A 17,236-nucleotide genomic window follows, 5' to 3' on the forward strand; every position below is an offset into this window, starting at 1 on the left:
TCCAGTCAGCCAATCTATGTCTCTTCAGTGGGGAATTTAAGCCATTAACATTTATTGAGATAATTGATAAGTGTGGTAGTATTCTATTCGTCTTATTTCGTGAGAGTCCATTGCTTAGTTTTATGTTTTGCATCAGTGTGGAGGTTAGGTTCTGTCCTTTAATTTCTGAGTTCTTACTTTGCTGGTGATCCATTGTGGTAGTCAGTGTGCAGAACAGGTTGAAGTATTTCCTGTAGAGCTGGGCTTGTTGTGGCGAATTTCCTCAATGTTTGTATATCCGTAAATGATTTGATTTCTCCATCAATTTTTAAGCTTCGCTTAGCAGGGTACAGAATTCTGGGCTGGAAATTGTTCTGTTTAATTAGATTAAAGGTAGATGACCATTGTCTTCTTGCTTGGAAAGTTTCATTAGAGACTTCTGCGGTCACTCTGATGGATTTGCCCCTGTAGGTCAACTGGCGCTTACTCCTGGCAGCTTGCGGAATCTTTTCTTTTGTCTTGACTTTGGACAGGTTCATCACAATGTGTCTTGGAGAAGCTCGGTTAGAGTTGAGGTGACCTGGGGTCCGATATCCCTCTGAAAGCAGTGTGTCAGAATCTTTGGTGATATTTGGGAAATTTTCTTTTATAATATTCTCTAGTATGGCTTCCATTCCTCTGGGGCATTCTTCTTCCCCTTCTGGAATTCCTATAACTCGTATGTTGGAACGCTTCATAAAGTCCCATAATTCTGACAGTGAACGTTCTGCTTTCTCTCTCTTCTTTTCTGCCTCTTTTACTATCTGCGTAATCTCAAGAACTTTGTCTTCTACCTCTGAAATTCTTTCTTCTGCATGGTCTAACCTGTTGGTGATACTTTCCATTGCATCTTTAAGTTCCCTAATTGACTGTTTCTGTTCCTTCAGCTCTGCTATATCCTTTTTATATTCTTCATATCATTCATCTCTTATTTGATTCTGTTTTTGGATTTCCTTTTGGTTATTTTCCACTTTATTAGCAGTTTCCTTCATTGTTTCCATCATTTCTTTCATTGTTTTCAACATGTGTATTCTAAATTCCCTTTCTGTCATTTCTAACATTTGTTTATAGGTTGAATCCTCTGCAGTAGCTACCTCATGGTCCCTTGGCGGGGTTGTTCTGGACTGGTTCTTCATGTTGCCTGGAGTTTTCTGCTGATTCTTCCTCATTGGTGATTTCTTTTATCTGTTTCCTTGCCCTAATTTTCCTTTCACTTCCTCTTGCTCTTTAAGTTCTCGTGCCTGTGGACTAAGGGTTACAGGACCAGAATGGTGAGAAGGTTGAAGAGCAAAAAAGGGATGAAAGAAAGGAGGACCGAGTGATAAGAAAAACAAAGAAAAATAGAGAAAGGAGAGGGGGTGGGTAAAGGAATATTGACAAAAAGAAGAGAGGCACAGAAAGAGGGAGACAGAGCAATATATGTGTACAGTAGGGTACTTTGATACAATCTTAAAAAAAAAACCCCACCTTTTGGGGGTGCCCAGTTGGGTGGTTCCCTTGAGGTCAGCAGCTGTTTGATAACTTGATCAGACACAGTACCCCACCTTCACCAAGTAGAGAGAAAGACAAAAATGCTATAAATCAAACCAAAACAAGCAAACAGAAAACTTTATGGGATAAAATTGGGTGAAAAATCAAATAATAGCGGTAGAAACACTAGCAAAAATGAAGTTCTAGTTATTGAAAAAGGCAGCAATGGGAAATTATAATTAAACTAGAAAAATTGAGAAAGAAAAAGGATGTGTATGGAAAAGGTTGAAATTGAAAAACAAAACAACATCAACAACATCAAAATAAACAAAAAAACAACCTAACAAAAAACACACAACCAAAAACAAAGCAGTATGTATATATTATTGAATGTTGTCTGGGCAACACGTGGTATTCTGGGGTATGAGATGTTAATCACAGTGCTGATACGACTGGAGGCTGCTCATTTCTCAAACTCCAGCAGGTAGACACCCTAAATCTCTCTTCAGCCCACTTAAAAGGCACTTTGAACTTGTAAACTTGCTGAGCAGAAGCTTTCCCAGGAAAGTGCTTGTCGCTGGAATCACTGCTGAAGTGGCTATCCACTGACCCAGTGTACCAAAACTGGTCTCAGTCTGCCCCTGAGGGTTAGGGCTGCAAGGCGGCTCAGACCCCACCCTTAGGCTACTTGGTCGCTGGGTTACCAGCTCCCACCCAATTCTAGCTCTGCGACCCTGAGGGCGGAGCTTGCCGGGGCAGATCACTCACAATGGCTCCCTGTGACCCACAGCCAAACACTATTAGCTCCGTCTGGCTCAGCAGCTCAGACTGGGGCCCTAGACAACGGCCAAAGTTCTCTGCACTCCCGCTCAGGCTCTCCCCAAGGCAGTTCAACTGAGTGCCAAGTCCAAAGACACCAAAACAGTTCACAGGTCAGGCCTTTCTGGTTTGCAGTCTTGCTGCTACTGAACTTACAGTTGCGGGCGTGTTTAGACGGATTGAACACACGCGACCACTTGTCGTTTTTCCACTGTTTTCATCCTCCTCTTGCTGTCCAGAAGTCTCTCGCCGACTCCCTGTATTCTCACTGGGGTGATGATAGGCAGATCCCACCAGCCAGAGATGCCTGGAGTCCTATCTCCCCAGACTCACGGTGCCCAGATGCAAGGAAGCTGTTACTCGGCCGCCATCTTGCTCCGCCTCTGCCAACAACCAATATTTCAATAAGAATTGTACCATTTCTGTTTCCAGGAAGTCCCTCCGACTTCCCTACAGATCTCCCAGGAGCTGCAGGTCCCAAGGTGAGAAGAGCTGCAGCAGAGATATACCTGGGTCCTCCTGGAAATGCCACAGTGAAGAGGGTCCCCACTGAATGTTTTTAATTGACTTGTCAAAGATCAAATAACAGTAAGTAGTTGGGTTCATCTCTTGGTTCTCTATTCTGTTCCATACGTCTACCTCTCTGTTTTTGTGCCAGTACCATGCTGTTTTGATCACTGTTGATTTATAGTATAGTCTGAGGTCTGGTAGTGTGATTCCTCGTGCTTTGTTTTTATTTCTGAGTAATGTCTTGGTTATTTGAGGTTTTTTCTGATTCCATATAAAACTAAGTATTATTTTTTCAAGATCTTTAAAGTATGACAGTGGAGCTTTAATAGGGATTGCATTAAAATTGTATATTGCTTTGGTTAGTATGGACATTTTAACAATGTTAATTCTTCCCAGCCATGAGCATGATATGTTTTTCCATTTTTTAACATTTTCATCTATTTCTTTTCTTAGAGTTTCATAGTTCTCTTTATAGAGATCTTTCACGTTCTTTGTTAGATAAACTCCCAAATATTTCATCTTCTTTGGCACTACTATGAATGGAATAGAGTCCTTGACTGTTTTTTCAGTCATATATATATTGTTGATATATATAAACGCTGCCAATTTATGAATGTTGATTTTGTAACCTGAGATGCTGCTGTATTCCTTGATCGCTTCTAAGAGTTTTTTAGTAGAATCCCTGGTGTTTTCCAGATATACAATCATATCATCTGCGAAGAGTGAAAGTTTGATCTCTTCTGACCCTATATAGATACCCTTGATCACCTTTTCTTCGCTAATTGCGATAGCTAAAACTTCCATTACAATGTTAAAGAGCAGTGGAGAGAATGGGCAACCTTGTCTGGTTCCTGATCTGAGTGGAAATGATTTCAGTTTAACTCCATTCAATACGATATTGTCTGTGGGTTTGCTGTAGTTGGCCTCTATTAGTTTAAGAAATGTCCCTTCTATACCAATTTTCTTAAGTGTTCTGATCATGAAGGGATGCTGTATATTATCAAAAGCTTTTTCTGCATCAATTGAGAGAATCTTTATTTTTTAATTTGTTTATGTGCTGAATCATATTTATAGATTTATGTATATTGAACCAGCCTTGAGACCCTGGGATAAAACTGACTTGGTCATGATGTATAATTTGTTTAATGTGTTGCTGGATTCTGTTTGTTAGGATCTTGTTGAATATTTTTGCATCTATATTCATTAGTGATATTGGTCTATAGTTTTCTTTTCATGTTGGGTCTTTTCCTGGTTTGGGGATCAGGGTGATGTTTGCTTCATAGAACACGTTGGGTAGTATTTCTTCTTTTTCTATATTTTGGAACAGGTTGAGTAATATAGGTACTAGTTCCTCTTAAAAGGTTTGGTAGAATTCTGATGTAAAGCCATCTGGTCCCGGGCTTTTCTTTTTAGAGAGATTTTGTATGGTTGATGCTATTTAGAACTTGATATAGGCCTGTTCAACATTTCCACTTGATTCTGGCTAGGTCTTGGAAGGTGAAATGCTTCCAAGTATTGGTCAATTTCCTTCAGATTTTCATATTTCTGAGAATGAAATTTCTTATAATATTCATTAAGGATTTTTTGAATTTCTGAGGAGTGTGTTGTTATTTCTTCTTTGTCGTTTCTGATTGATAAAATTAAGAGATTTTACTCTTTTATTCCTGGTTAGGTTAACTAAAGTTTATTTATTTTATTGACCTTTTCATAAAATCAACTTTTTTGATTTATTGATCTGTTGTGTAATTCTTTTGTTTTCAATTTCATTTAATTCTGCTGTAATTTTGGTTATTTCTTTTCTTCTACTGGGTTTGGGGTTGGAATGTTCTTCCTTTTCCAGTTGCTTGAGATGTCCCATTAAGTTGTTAACTTCCTCTCTTGCTGTTCTCTTGAAGAAGGCTTGTAGTGCTATACGTTTCCCTCTTAGGACTGCCTTTGCGGTATCCCAGAGGTTCTGGTAATTCGTGTCTTCATTGTCGTTTTCTTCCAAAAATTAGGCAATTTCCTTTTGATCTCATCTCTGACCCAGCTATCATTCAGCATAAGGTTATTTAACTTCCATGTTTTTATATGAGTATGCAGATTCCTGTTGTTACTGAATTCAACTTTTATTCCATGGTGGTCCAAGAAGATGATAGGAATAATTTCTATTCCTTTAAATTTACTGAGGTTAGACTTGTGACCTAAGATGTGATTAATTTTGCAGTATGTTCCGTGGGCTGATGAGAAGTATATGTATTCAGTTTTGTTGGGATGAAATGTTCCATAGATGTCTGCTAAATCCAAATGTTGGATGGTTTGGTTTAAATCTAAAATTTCTTTGCTCAGCTTCTTTTTGGAGGATCTACCCAATACTGCCAAAGGAGTGTTAAAATCTCTGACTATTATGGAGCTGGCGGAAATCAAGTTGCTCGTGTCTGTTAGAGTTTCTCTTATAAACTGAGGTGCATTTTGGTTGGGTGCATAAATATTTATGATTGAAATCTCATCATATTGAGAGATTTAACAAATATGATCCTTAACAAATATGAAGTGACCATTCTTATCCTTCCTTACTTTTGTTGGTTTAAAGCCTATTGTATCTGCAAATAGAATTGCAACACCTGCTTTTTTCTGATTTCTATTTGCCTGAAATAAGGATGACCATCCTTTCACCCTTAGTCTATATTTATCTTTTAAGGTAAGATGAGATTCCTGTATGCAGCAGATATCTGGCCTGAGTGTTTGTATCCAGTAAGCCAATCTGTGCCTCTTTAGAGGACAGTTTAAGCCATTCACATTAGTGGAGACTATTGATAAGCCTGGTAAAATTTGGGGTATCAAGTTTTTCAAAAGTGTAGTGGACATTTTTAATCCTTTCACCACTGTGGAAGTTGGAGTTTGATCAAAAGTTTCTCAGTGAGTTTACTTTTGTGGTAGAGGATTGTTGGTCATTGTGGAGGATAGGTCTGAGAATATCTTGAAGAGCTGGTTTAGTTATGGCAAATTTCTTCAACATGTGAATGTCATTAAAGTATTTAATTTCTCCATCATAAATGAAACTCAGTTTAGCTGGATACAGGATCATGGGTTGAAAGTTATTTTGTTTTAGGATATTAAAAGTGGATGACCACTCTCTTCTTTTAGCAGAGAGATCTACAGTCATTCTAATATTCTTCCCTTTGTAGGTTATGGTTTTCTTTTGTCTGGCTGCCTTCAGAATTTTCTCCTTCATATTAACTTTAGTGAAGTTAATTGTGATGTGCCTGGGGGATGACTTATTAAGGTTGAGTTGTGCTGGGGTTCTGAAACTGTCTGCTATCTGAATTTCAGAATCCCTTGTCATGTTTGAAAAATTCTCTTTCATAATTTCATGGAGAAGGGCCTCTGTGCCTCGCGAAGCCACTTCATCACTTTCAGGGATTCCAATGAGGCGAATATTAGCCTTCTTTGAATTATCCCAGAGCTCTCTGAGAGAACGATCCATTTTTGCTCTCCATTTCTCTTCCTCTTTGAGAGTTTGGGAGTGTTCAAAAGCTTTGTCTTCAATGTCAGAAATCCTTTCTTCTGCTTGCTCCACTCTGTTACTGAGGGATTCTACTGTATCTTTGAGGGCTGCAGGTCTTTGAGGGCTGAAAATTCTTGCTTCAATGTGTCAAAATCTTTGGTGATTTTGTCTTTAAATTCACTGAATTCTTGAGACAACTTTTGAATTGCTCCTCGAATTTCTAATTCCAACTTTTTCTCCATCTATTAATCTTATTTGCAATCCAAATTCTGAATTTAATTTCTGACATCTCGGCCATCTGTTTATGAATGGGATCTTCAGTTACATCTGCCGAATCTTTCCTTGGGGATGTTGATCTACTCTGGTTATTCATGTTACCAGAGTTTTTCTCCTGATTCCACTCCATGATTATTTTACATCATTTGACTAGATGAGTGGATAAAGAAAAGTTGGGTTTGGGGCTCCAGGAGTAGTGATTAACCAGATCTTTGTCCAAAAGCTGGGACTGGTGTCTGTACCTTTTCCCCTGGAGGTTTGCCAAGGACCTGTACAGTGCTACGGCCTGAGAAACTGGCGATCTGCTTGATGTGGTAGGGGTAAGTGTCTTGTTTTCAGCTGGTCTCTGTCCAACCCGAGTGAATCAGTTACTCTGGGTTGAAGTCTCAGCTGTGGAGTAATACCAGCAAAAAAAAAAAATTAAGTCACATGCTCCCCACAGGCAACAATTGGAAAAGGAAAATCAAGCCTTCCTACAACCACACACCCAGGGTACCACTTGGATAGTCCTCAGGTGATTGACCCAGTGAAAGAGTTCCAAATCAATTGTCTCAGTCAGCACCTGTCTCAGGTGGAAGAGTTTAATAGGTCTTTAGTCACTAGATCACAGGGGTCTGCTGACAACTCAAATATGACTTGCTCCAGTGCTCCGTGAGGTCAGGAGGACCCACCCAGCAAATAGATTAGTCTGGGAAAGTTGATGCCTCCTTCCCCACCTTGCACCTCTGTCACACCCAGTCACTGATAATCTTGCAGGGCTGTGACCCAGTTTCCTCCAATGAGCAGATACTCCAGGGGTTTACAGGAGTATCCAGCGGATACTCCTGTGATTCTGCCTGAATCACAGGAAGATCTATGTCTCCTCAGCCAGGCCGCTGCTCTCTGCCACTATCCAGCAGGGGGAGGTGAGGCCTGACAACCTCGGGTGCTTAATGGAGGCTGGGGCTGTTCACTCATTTCCAGCTCCGCCCCTGATTGATATTACTGACAGAACAGAACAACTTCGCAGAATTTGTTTCTGTCCCAGCTATCTTCCCCTACAGAGAATATATACAGTTTTATGCCTGGCAGGAGAGTGCCATGGCACCCTAGTAGGGGAAGTAGGTCTAGTTTTTAGAGGGTCTCTCCTGTGGGATATAATGGGAGGACTTTTGAACTCTGCTCGTTTCTTTATGGAGTACTCCAAGCCATTCTCATGGGGGAGGGAACTCCTGTCTGCTTGGCGATGGATTTTGTACCTTTTGTTTGTATCCTTGGGGTTGCAGTTCTCCTTAGCAGGGTTGATGTGCATTCTTCAACCTTCTCTCTTGGTGTAGCTCTAATCTGCCAGGTTACTTGCTAAATTTCTGTCCTTTAACTCTCCTTCTGGATGGGAGCCTCTGTGGAAAGCTGGCTTCAGTCAGCCATCTTGCCTTCATCCCCCAGTATTTTACTTTTAGTTGTAGAAACACTTCACATCACCAGTATCCTGCCTTAGTCCATTTTTGCTTCTGTAACAAAGTAACATAGACTGGGTGGCTTATAAACAACAGAAATTTATTTCTCACAGTTTTGGAGGCTGGAGGTCTAAGATACTGATGCCAGACTGGAGGAGATCTGGGGCAGGGGCCCTCTTCCAGGTTGCAGACAGCTTTCTTCTCCTTATATCTCACAGAGTGGACAGAGGACAAGAGAGCTCTCTGTGGTCCCTTCTTTAAGGGCACTAATCCTGTCCATGGGGGCTCCACCCTCATTACCTAATTACCTGCTAAAAGCACCACACCTCATACCATCATGTGGGGGGTTAGGACTTCAATATAGGAATGTGTGGGGTCCGAAAACAGTCTACTGAACCCACTTTGAGTCAGGAACTGTCAGTTACTGCAGGATTTTTTTTTTATTGTGTTAAAACATTTATATTCTACATTTAGTGAGTTTCATATGTACCGTTGTAAGATGCACTGTAGGTGTGGTCCCACAAATTACCCTCCCTCCACTCATCCTCCCCCCCCTTCTTCCCCATATTCTTAGGCTATAATTGGGTTATAGTTTTCATATGAAAGCTATAAATTAGTTTCATAGTAGGGCTGAGTACATTGGATACTTTTTCTTCCATTCTTTTTTTTGTTGTTGTTGAGACAGGGTTCCACCCTATGCCCCTGAGCAGAGTGCAGTGGGCATGCCCCTGAGCAGAGTGCAGTGGGCATGGTAGCTCATTGCAACCTCAGACTTGGGCTGCAGGCACCTCACTGCCTCAGCCTCTGGAAGCTGCTGGGATTACAGGCACTTGCCACGGCACCTGGCTGGGTTTTTCCATTTTTTTCATGAGTCAGGGTCTCACTGTCTCTCAGGCGAGTCTTGAACTCCTGAGGTCAAGCAATTCTCCCTCCTCAGCCTCCCACAGTGCTGGGATTACAGGCGTGAGCCACCGCGCCCAGCTTTTTCTTCCATTCTTGAGATACTTTGCTAAGAAGAATATGTCCCAGCTCCATCCATGTAAACATAAAAGAGGTAAAGTCTCCATCTTTCTTTAAGGCTGCATAATATTCCATGGGGTACATATACCATAAATTATTAATTCATTCGTGGGTTGATGAGCAGTTGGGCCCAGGAAATTGAAAGAGAACAAATAGGTGTCTCTAAGGGAAGTTCAGGTGAGGGTGAAAATAGTCACTTTGAACTCTAACAAGGTTTGACAATTAAGTTCACAAACTCACCACTGTGCACTTAAGTCAGCAACACTGTATAAACAGCTCAGTAGGCTTCATAACCTTGGTATATCGGGGTCTCACAGCTGTGTTCGTGTGGATGTGTGGCAGTGTTTTTCTGAGCAGAATTCATTATTACTGTTGCATGTGTTTTGTGCCATGATGAGAATGTCAGAGCTTGAATTAAAGCAACAGCAATGCACCACCAGCTCACATGGCACTGTCTGTGAGGGAGTTTGCAGCCAGGAAACAAATAACTGTACTGGAGCACCCTTCCTCCACCTGACCTGACCCCCAATGACTTTTTTCTTCACCCAAAGATAAAGGAAATATTGAAGGGAAGGAAGACTCTTTGATGACATTCAGGACATCAAAGGTAATGTGACAATAGTTCTAATGGTCATTCCAGAAAAGGAGTTCCAAAATTGCTTAGAAAGGCAGACTAGCCATTGGCATCTATGCATAGCTTCCTGAGGAAAGTACTTCAAAGGTAACCATAGTGATATTCAGCAATGAGGTATGTAGCACTCCAAACCTCTTTTCCATACATTCTCTTATTTAACTTTAGAGCAATAGTTCAGTTTTTCTTCCTTTTACAGATAAGGAAACTGAGGCATAGAGAGGCCAAATACCTTGCCCTCTACCATACCAGAGAGGCAGCAGCTACTCAAGTGATCTGGCCCCAGAAGCCAAACTTTTTGTCACTAAATTATGCTGCCTCTTCATCCCTCTGTCCCTACCAGGAACGTGGATCCTTCTTAAACACGCCTCATCTTACTGTCTTAAATTCAACCCTCTCTTGACTTCACATCTCCTTCCAGCTACTTCTCTCCTCCTCCCCTTACTGCCATAGATTTGATAGTGTTGCCTACTCATATCATCTGTTTCCTCACCTCCCACACTCTTCCTTACCACACTCCACTGTCATGCTACTGGCCCCTGCTATGCAGCCACATCCACTCTTGTAAAATCACCATGACTTCTCTGTTACCCAATCCAATGGATTGGTTATCATGTTGTACATCTCCTCTTGGCAGTTTCCAATATTGTGGATCACTCACTCTCTCCTTGAAACTCATTTCTTGGCTTGAATAACTCTCAGTTTTCATCCTACCTCATGTCAACTGAAGAATGATGAGGATCATAAATTTTAAAAGGATAGTGTTATTTCACATAAAGGGCTGCCACGTGCAGGCTGGCCATCTTGCAGGCTGGGAAGCATAACTTCTGGCCAGAAGCCAAGAGCAAATATTTAGAGGGAAAGGCCCTGGGAACAGGAATTTTATGCTAAGCAGGTGGCTAAATATACATATTTAACAAGCTGTTGGGGGACTCATGAATATTTATGAAAGGAGAAACACGTGCATGGGCAATTGAGCTTCATGCTACTTCATAGGACCCATGTTCAAAAAAATAGTGGCCTTAGCATGATACTAGGGTAGAGTTTTCAGCCCTCTGCTATCAAAGATGAAGCAGCAGACATGGAAACCCTCTCTGTCCAGCCTCTGTAGAGTGGTTCTGACCACTCCTTGGTCTGTGACCCCTTATCAGGAAGAAATACTGGTCAGTTGTAAGTTGAAACCACAGAAGGGGAGGAGCAGCATTATAGGGTTTATTGAAATCAGTAGTAGAGCAGATCTACCCAAAGACTTGGTTCTGTTTAACCCCTAGGGAAGAAAGCCTGATGATGGCCAACAAGGAAGGGAGCGTAAGTGGTGAGTCTGACCTCATATCCTGTCATGGGTGGAAACTCAGTGTTAAGGTTTCTCGGGAGTCTCCTTGACCAAAAGGGGTCCATTCAGTTGGTTTGAGGGCTCAGGATTTTATTATTTCTCACACTTTAATCTCAGTGCTTCTGCATGGCTGATCCTCTTCTATAAGGCCTTTTACATATTGAAGTGACTCGTGGGTCATCCCTGAGCTCACTTTTCTTCGAATTCCATCAATTTTCCCTAAGTATGCTCATCTCCAGCCATAGCCACATTTACCACCTATGCCATAAGGACCTCAGTGTGTACCTTTAGCTTAGATCTTTCTTCTAAACAACAACCTTGTATATCAAACTGCCCACTTCTCCACTTGGCGTTTCCTGTGTACCTAAATTTTGCTTCTCTGAAATGAGAGGCCCACCTTCAGCCTGTTCCTTCCCATTATCAAGTTCGTGACAATATCATCTATCCAATTGCAAGGAGTTATCTTTGACATCTTCCACTTCTGGGCCCCCAAATCAAATCACTCACTAGGTTTCTGCGAACTTTCTGCTAGTTATCTCTCACATCTCTCAAACCTAGGCTTAAGTTACCTTTATCTCTAGCCCGGATTAATTAAAATCATTTCTTGAAAGGTCTACTTTCCTTCATTCCTGTCTTTGCATCCTTCAAATTGCAGCCAGAGTGATCATTTAAAGGTACAAATCCAATCTTTATCACCCAGCTCCCCGATTGACATCTTACTATTCTTGGGAATAAGATCAATCAAAACTCTGAACACAAGTTGCGATGTTTTACGTGAGCTGGCTTGCTTCTCTAGCCTCTGCTTTCCTTGGCCTACATACTGAGGCCACTCTGGCTGACTTCCAGTCCTTCAAATCTACCCAGCTCCACCAGCTCCCTTTCAACCTCAGTGCCTTCCCATGCCACCACCCCGCTCCTTTCCACAATGAACTTTTCTTAGATCTCTACTGAGATTTCACTTCCTCTGAGAAGCCTTCCCTGACCCTGACCCTGACCTTCAGATATAGTCGAGCACTTTGTTATATGTTTTAGATCCTCAGCCACATAACAGGCTATGTTATGGCCCATTATTTCACTTCCAAGAGCTTTTTATGATGGGAGCAGAGGGTTAGTTAGGTAAATAGTTGCCTAAGGCCAGCCTACCAGATGGAATGCTAAGCTCCAGGAAGGCAGAGGCTGCCCCCACGTGGCCATCCCCCATTGACAGCACCCAGCACAGTGTCCTGCCTCTAACACGGGCTCAAATAAATGAATGACTTGCCTTCTTCAGAATTTTCAATTCTGTCTCTTTTGATTGTTTCTCCCTCGTATTTTATCTGAGATGTTTAAGGTGCTAACAAAAGTAAAAGCAGTGAGTGCTAATTTGGCCTGTGTGGCTGCTGCTGTCACCAGTGTTACCAGTATCAAAATTAATGGTTTTACATAAAAAAAAAGATGCTCAACATCATTTGCCATCAAGGATGCACAAAACAAAACCATCATGAAGAATTACTTCACACTCGCTAAGATGGCTATAGTAAAAAGACAATAACAAGTTTTGGGGAGAATGTGGAAAAATTAAAACTCTCACAGACCACTAGAGAGAAAACAAAATGGCGCAGTTGCCTTTGGAAAACAGGCTGGCAGTTCCTCAATACATTAAACGTGGGGTTACCACACGATGTAGTTTACATATTTGTTGCCTCCATGTCTCATGTTGAAATTTGATCCCCACTGTTGGAGATGGAGCCCAGGTGTCTGGGTCGCGGGGGGTGATCCTTCATGAAGGGGTTGGGGCTGCTCTTGTGCTAAGGAGTAAGTTCTATATTAGTTCCTGTGACAGTTTATTGTTAAAAAGAGCCTGGAAACTCCCTCCACTCTCTCTTGCCTACCAGTTTCCCTTCATCTCCCCTTCACCTTCTGTCAGGAGTGGAAGAAGTCTGAGGCCCTCACCTCAGAGGAAGATGTGGGCGCCAGGCTTCTTATACAGCCTGCAGAATAGGGAGCCACAGAAACCTTTCTTTATACATTACCAGCCTCAGGCACCCCTGGACTAAGACACCAGATGACCCAGTAATTAAACTCCAGTTCCACTAAAGAGAAATGAAGACATATGTCTACATAAAAACTTGAATGTGGGTCACTACGAAAGTTTTGAGACAGGCGGCATTGTGGTCCATTATTTCACTTCCAAGAAACACAAGTGGACAGCATCCTTTTCTGATTCACCCCTGCAAGTTTCACCTTTCTTGCTCAGCTTATTGGTGTTGCTTCATTTGTTTCTCTCTGAACAGATTTTACATTCCTTGATTTTTGTGTATCTCAAAACTTTAGTAATGACCTATGTATGTGAATGCTAATATCAGCATTACTCATAATAGTGAAAAAGTAGAATCAGCCCAAATGTTCATCAACTGATAAATGGATAATTAAAATGTGGCATATCCATGCAATGGGATATTATTTGGCAATAAAAATAAACAAATTGCTTATGTATGCCATAACATGGATGAACCTTGAGAACACCATGCTGAGTGAAGCAGCCGGTCACAAAGAACCATGTGTTGTGTGATTCCATTTGTATGAAATGTAGAATAGACAAAATAGGCCAATCTATAGACACAGAAAGTACATTAGTGGTTATCTAGAATCTGCTAGTGGAGTTTGGAGAAACGGGGGCATGTCCGCTGATGGACATGTGGTTACTTTCAGGAATGATGAACTTGATCTAAAATGGACTGTGATAGCCAGGTGCTGTGGCAAGCCCCTGTAGTCCCAGGAGTTTGAGGTTGCTGTGAGATATGATGCCCAGCACTCTATCCCAGGGCGACTGAGTAAGTCAAAAATAAAAAATAAAAAATAAATAAAAAATAAAATTGACTGTGGTGCTGCTAACATCATCTACATGCCATTGATATTTACACTTTATGGTGTGTGGATTCTATCTCAACAAAGTTGTTTTGAGAAAGAATTTACTCTTGAGGGTAAACTGAAAGCATCCTGCCCAGACATTAGTAACAGCACAGAGCACTGAGCCTGCCACATGCACGTGGCTTTTCATCCCCAGATTCTTCTCTCTGCAGATCACGTGCACTTTGATTTTACTTTCCTGAGATGTAACGTTCTATGTCCACCCATCCTTGAATTGCTAGGAACTGCACTTGTTCAGAGTAACTAGCAGTTCTTTCTTCTTTGGACTGTTGGAGAACTAAGATATTTTTAATTTTACTTTTTTTATTGATACATAATAGATGTATGTATTTTAGGGGTACATGTGATCATTTAGTACCTTCATAGAATTTGTGAAGAGCAAATCCATGCAGTCAGGCTATCCATTACCTTAAATATTTGTCATGGCAGGGTATTGGGAAAAGTTTTCAATTAGCAATAATCTCACCTCAGATAAACCTCATTGGCTATCACACTGACACTGTGAAAAGCTGTTCTAGCTATTTAAAATATATAATAGGTTATTATAAACTAGAGTCACCCTGGTGATGTATCAAAACTAGGTCTTATTTTCTCTATCGGATTAAATGATTTGATACATGCAATGCAGTTAACATTGTGTCTGGCACATGGTAAATAAATATTAACTATTATTATCTTGACCAAAAATTAGTTCATTTTTTATTGTTATATAAAAGCCATTGGTTGTGTTTCACAATTTAAGTAGCTATTATTAGTGTACTTTTGATAGTTCTATCACACGTCCAATTCATTTCTTTTTCTCTCCCTCAGAAGTGGCTCTAATCTCTATTCCTTCCACCCTCAATCTCTTACAACAGGGTGTAATAATATATATGAACACTAGGGGGCAACATGCAATTGCATTAAACAAAACCCAGCACCCTTGAAACTCATATCAAAAGATATAAAATGTCTAGTATCAAAGGAAGGTGAAATGTCTTCCTGTAATATAATGTCTTGGAGTATTCTTCTATAGAAAAGAAACATTATTTTTACGGTATTGCTTCTGGAAAAATAGCTTCAGTCTTCCTGAAATTCTCCGTATGTGTGTATGTGCCCGCCATGAAAAGTTCATATAACCACTTCCTCACATGCTGTTGACTCTATACACCACTTCTCCTGAGAACACTTAGTGTCTCCTGTGAACTGGTTCCTCTGATGGAAAGTGTTTGGAAGTCTACATTAGAATAGTGCTGCCTTACAATATATAACATACTATCTAACCTGGGAGGCCCAGGAGTGCTTCAAATCTTAGGCTTCCCTGAGATTTTTGATGAGTTTCTATTGAAATATTGAGCCCCCACTTCACCTGAGTCCCTCAAAGGCAGGAAAAACTACCCCACCTTCATCTTTGTGTCCCCATCCACGGGGGGCTGAGTGTGCCCTGGGTGTGGCCTACTGAGGCTGAATAATGTCTACTAGAGGAAACTGCTCCATGAGCAACAGCTGGAAATAGAGGGAAAATTATGACCTTTTTGTGCATGAGCAGTGGGACTCTAAAATCCCCCTCCCCTGTGAATTTTCTTTAGTTATTTTTTCAATATCTAAATGCGGTTCATGCTCATAATGGAAAAACCAAGCAAAAAGAACATTTAAAATACGGATAATCCCATCCACCCAATATTAACCAGAGGAATAGCACAGATGCTTTTCGCCTCATGTCAGAGTATAATATATAAATATGTGTGTGTACATATATAGTGTTTACATTTATGGCAGCATGGAGCACAGTATCTCATTGTAGGATGATATCATACTATATATATTTTTTAACTAATCTCCCTCTTTGGAGAATTTAGCCTGTTTCTAAATTTTTGCTCTGTTAAAAAGCAGTCTGGGGCAGCGCCTGTGGCCCAAAGGAGTAGGGTACAGACCCCATATACCGGAGGTGATGGGTTCAAACCCAGCCTCAGCCCAAAAATTGCAAAAAAAAAAAAGCAGTCTGGTGAATATCTTTGTAGCTAAGTCTTAGCCCACATTTTTCTTAGTTACTTAGGATAAATTCTCAGGGGAAGAACTTCTGGGTGATGGGTAATTTACATTGTCACCAACATTGACGGTTCCCTTAATCAGATGAAAAGTTTTAATTAAACATCACGCCAGAACTCTATAATCTTGTCTCAGTGATGTCATTACTGCTCAGAACATTTGGTGAGTTCTTGTTTGGTGATCTAGGCTATGACTCACACAAGAAATAAATCTCAACCTCTCATCTTGCCTTTGATCTTTGACTGTTGAAAAATTTCTAATTTACCACAAAAGGGCAAAGAAATTAACCATGAAAGATATTCATGGAAAGTGCCACCAGACTTAGAAGGTAGGTAGAGGAGCACTTCTCACACTGTTCAAGGCAGTGACACAACAGGGAACAGGTGTGAGGTGCCCCAGAGTCCAGCTGTCATCGTATATGTCCTGATAGAATTATTTAAAAAGTAGTGTCATTTAACCCCGCGTACTCTCCAAGCATATCCATCTTGATTCTTTTTTAGTTTGAAGGGTTTTTTTCTCCTCTCTCCTATCATTTCTCTAAGCCTTTTTGGAAATTAACATGGAACTTTCCCATCATCTGAAGACTCCTCATGGGTTGCAACGGGAAAGACCGTCTTAGCTCCTTCCTTCCTTCCTTCCTTCCCTTCCTTCCCTTTTTTTTTTTTTGAGACAGAGCCTCAAGCTGTCGCCCTGGGTAGAGTACCATGGCATCACAGCTCACGGCAACCTCCAACTCCTGGGCTCAAGCGATTCTCCTGCCTCCACCTCCCAAGTAGCTGGGACTACAGGCTCCCGCCACAAGGCCTGGCTATTTTTTGGTTGTAGCCATCACTGTTGTTTGGCAGGCCCAGGCTGAACTCCAACCGGCCAGCTCAGGTGTATGTGGCTGGCATAAGCTGCTTGAGCCACAGGCACCGAGCCAAGCTGGTTTCTTTCTTAAAGGTTCCCAAGCTCCTTTTTCTTTAGATTTTAAAGACACACACAAATAAAGAACTAAATATTTAAAAAAAAAATGTTTCTTGGAGTTTCTTTATAGACAGGTAACTGGAGCTTGGAGTTTTTCTATAGAGGGTCTTAGATCTAGTTATTGATTGCTAGAACTAGGCAGCACAGACCTGCATCAATTTTTTTCTAAGATTATATATTGATAGTGATACCTTGGAATCCAAACTTAATCTGTTCCAGAATGTTTGAGTTCCAAATCGTTCAAGTTCCAAGACATTTTTTCCCCTTTAAAAGGATAGAAATTGGATTAATCTGTTTCTGGGTCCCACAGACTCGAATTTTTGAAGTGATTT

The 17,236-nt window shown here is 41.0% G+C and overlaps 1 pseudogene; it reads right to left on the minus strand.

Annotated features, from left to right (window-relative positions):
• Positions 1 to 14,247: 14,247 nt before the first annotated feature.
• Positions 14,248 to 14,421, minus strand: LOC128592796 (uncharacterized; annotated as a pseudogene).
• Between the last annotated feature and the right edge of the window lie 2,815 nt (positions 14,422 to 17,236).

The sequence above is a fragment of the Nycticebus coucang genome, chromosome 8 (genome assembly GCF_027406575.1).
Source record: "Nycticebus coucang isolate mNycCou1 chromosome 8, mNycCou1.pri, whole genome shotgun sequence".
NCBI lineage: Eukaryota > Metazoa > Chordata > Mammalia > Primates > Lorisidae > Nycticebus > Nycticebus coucang.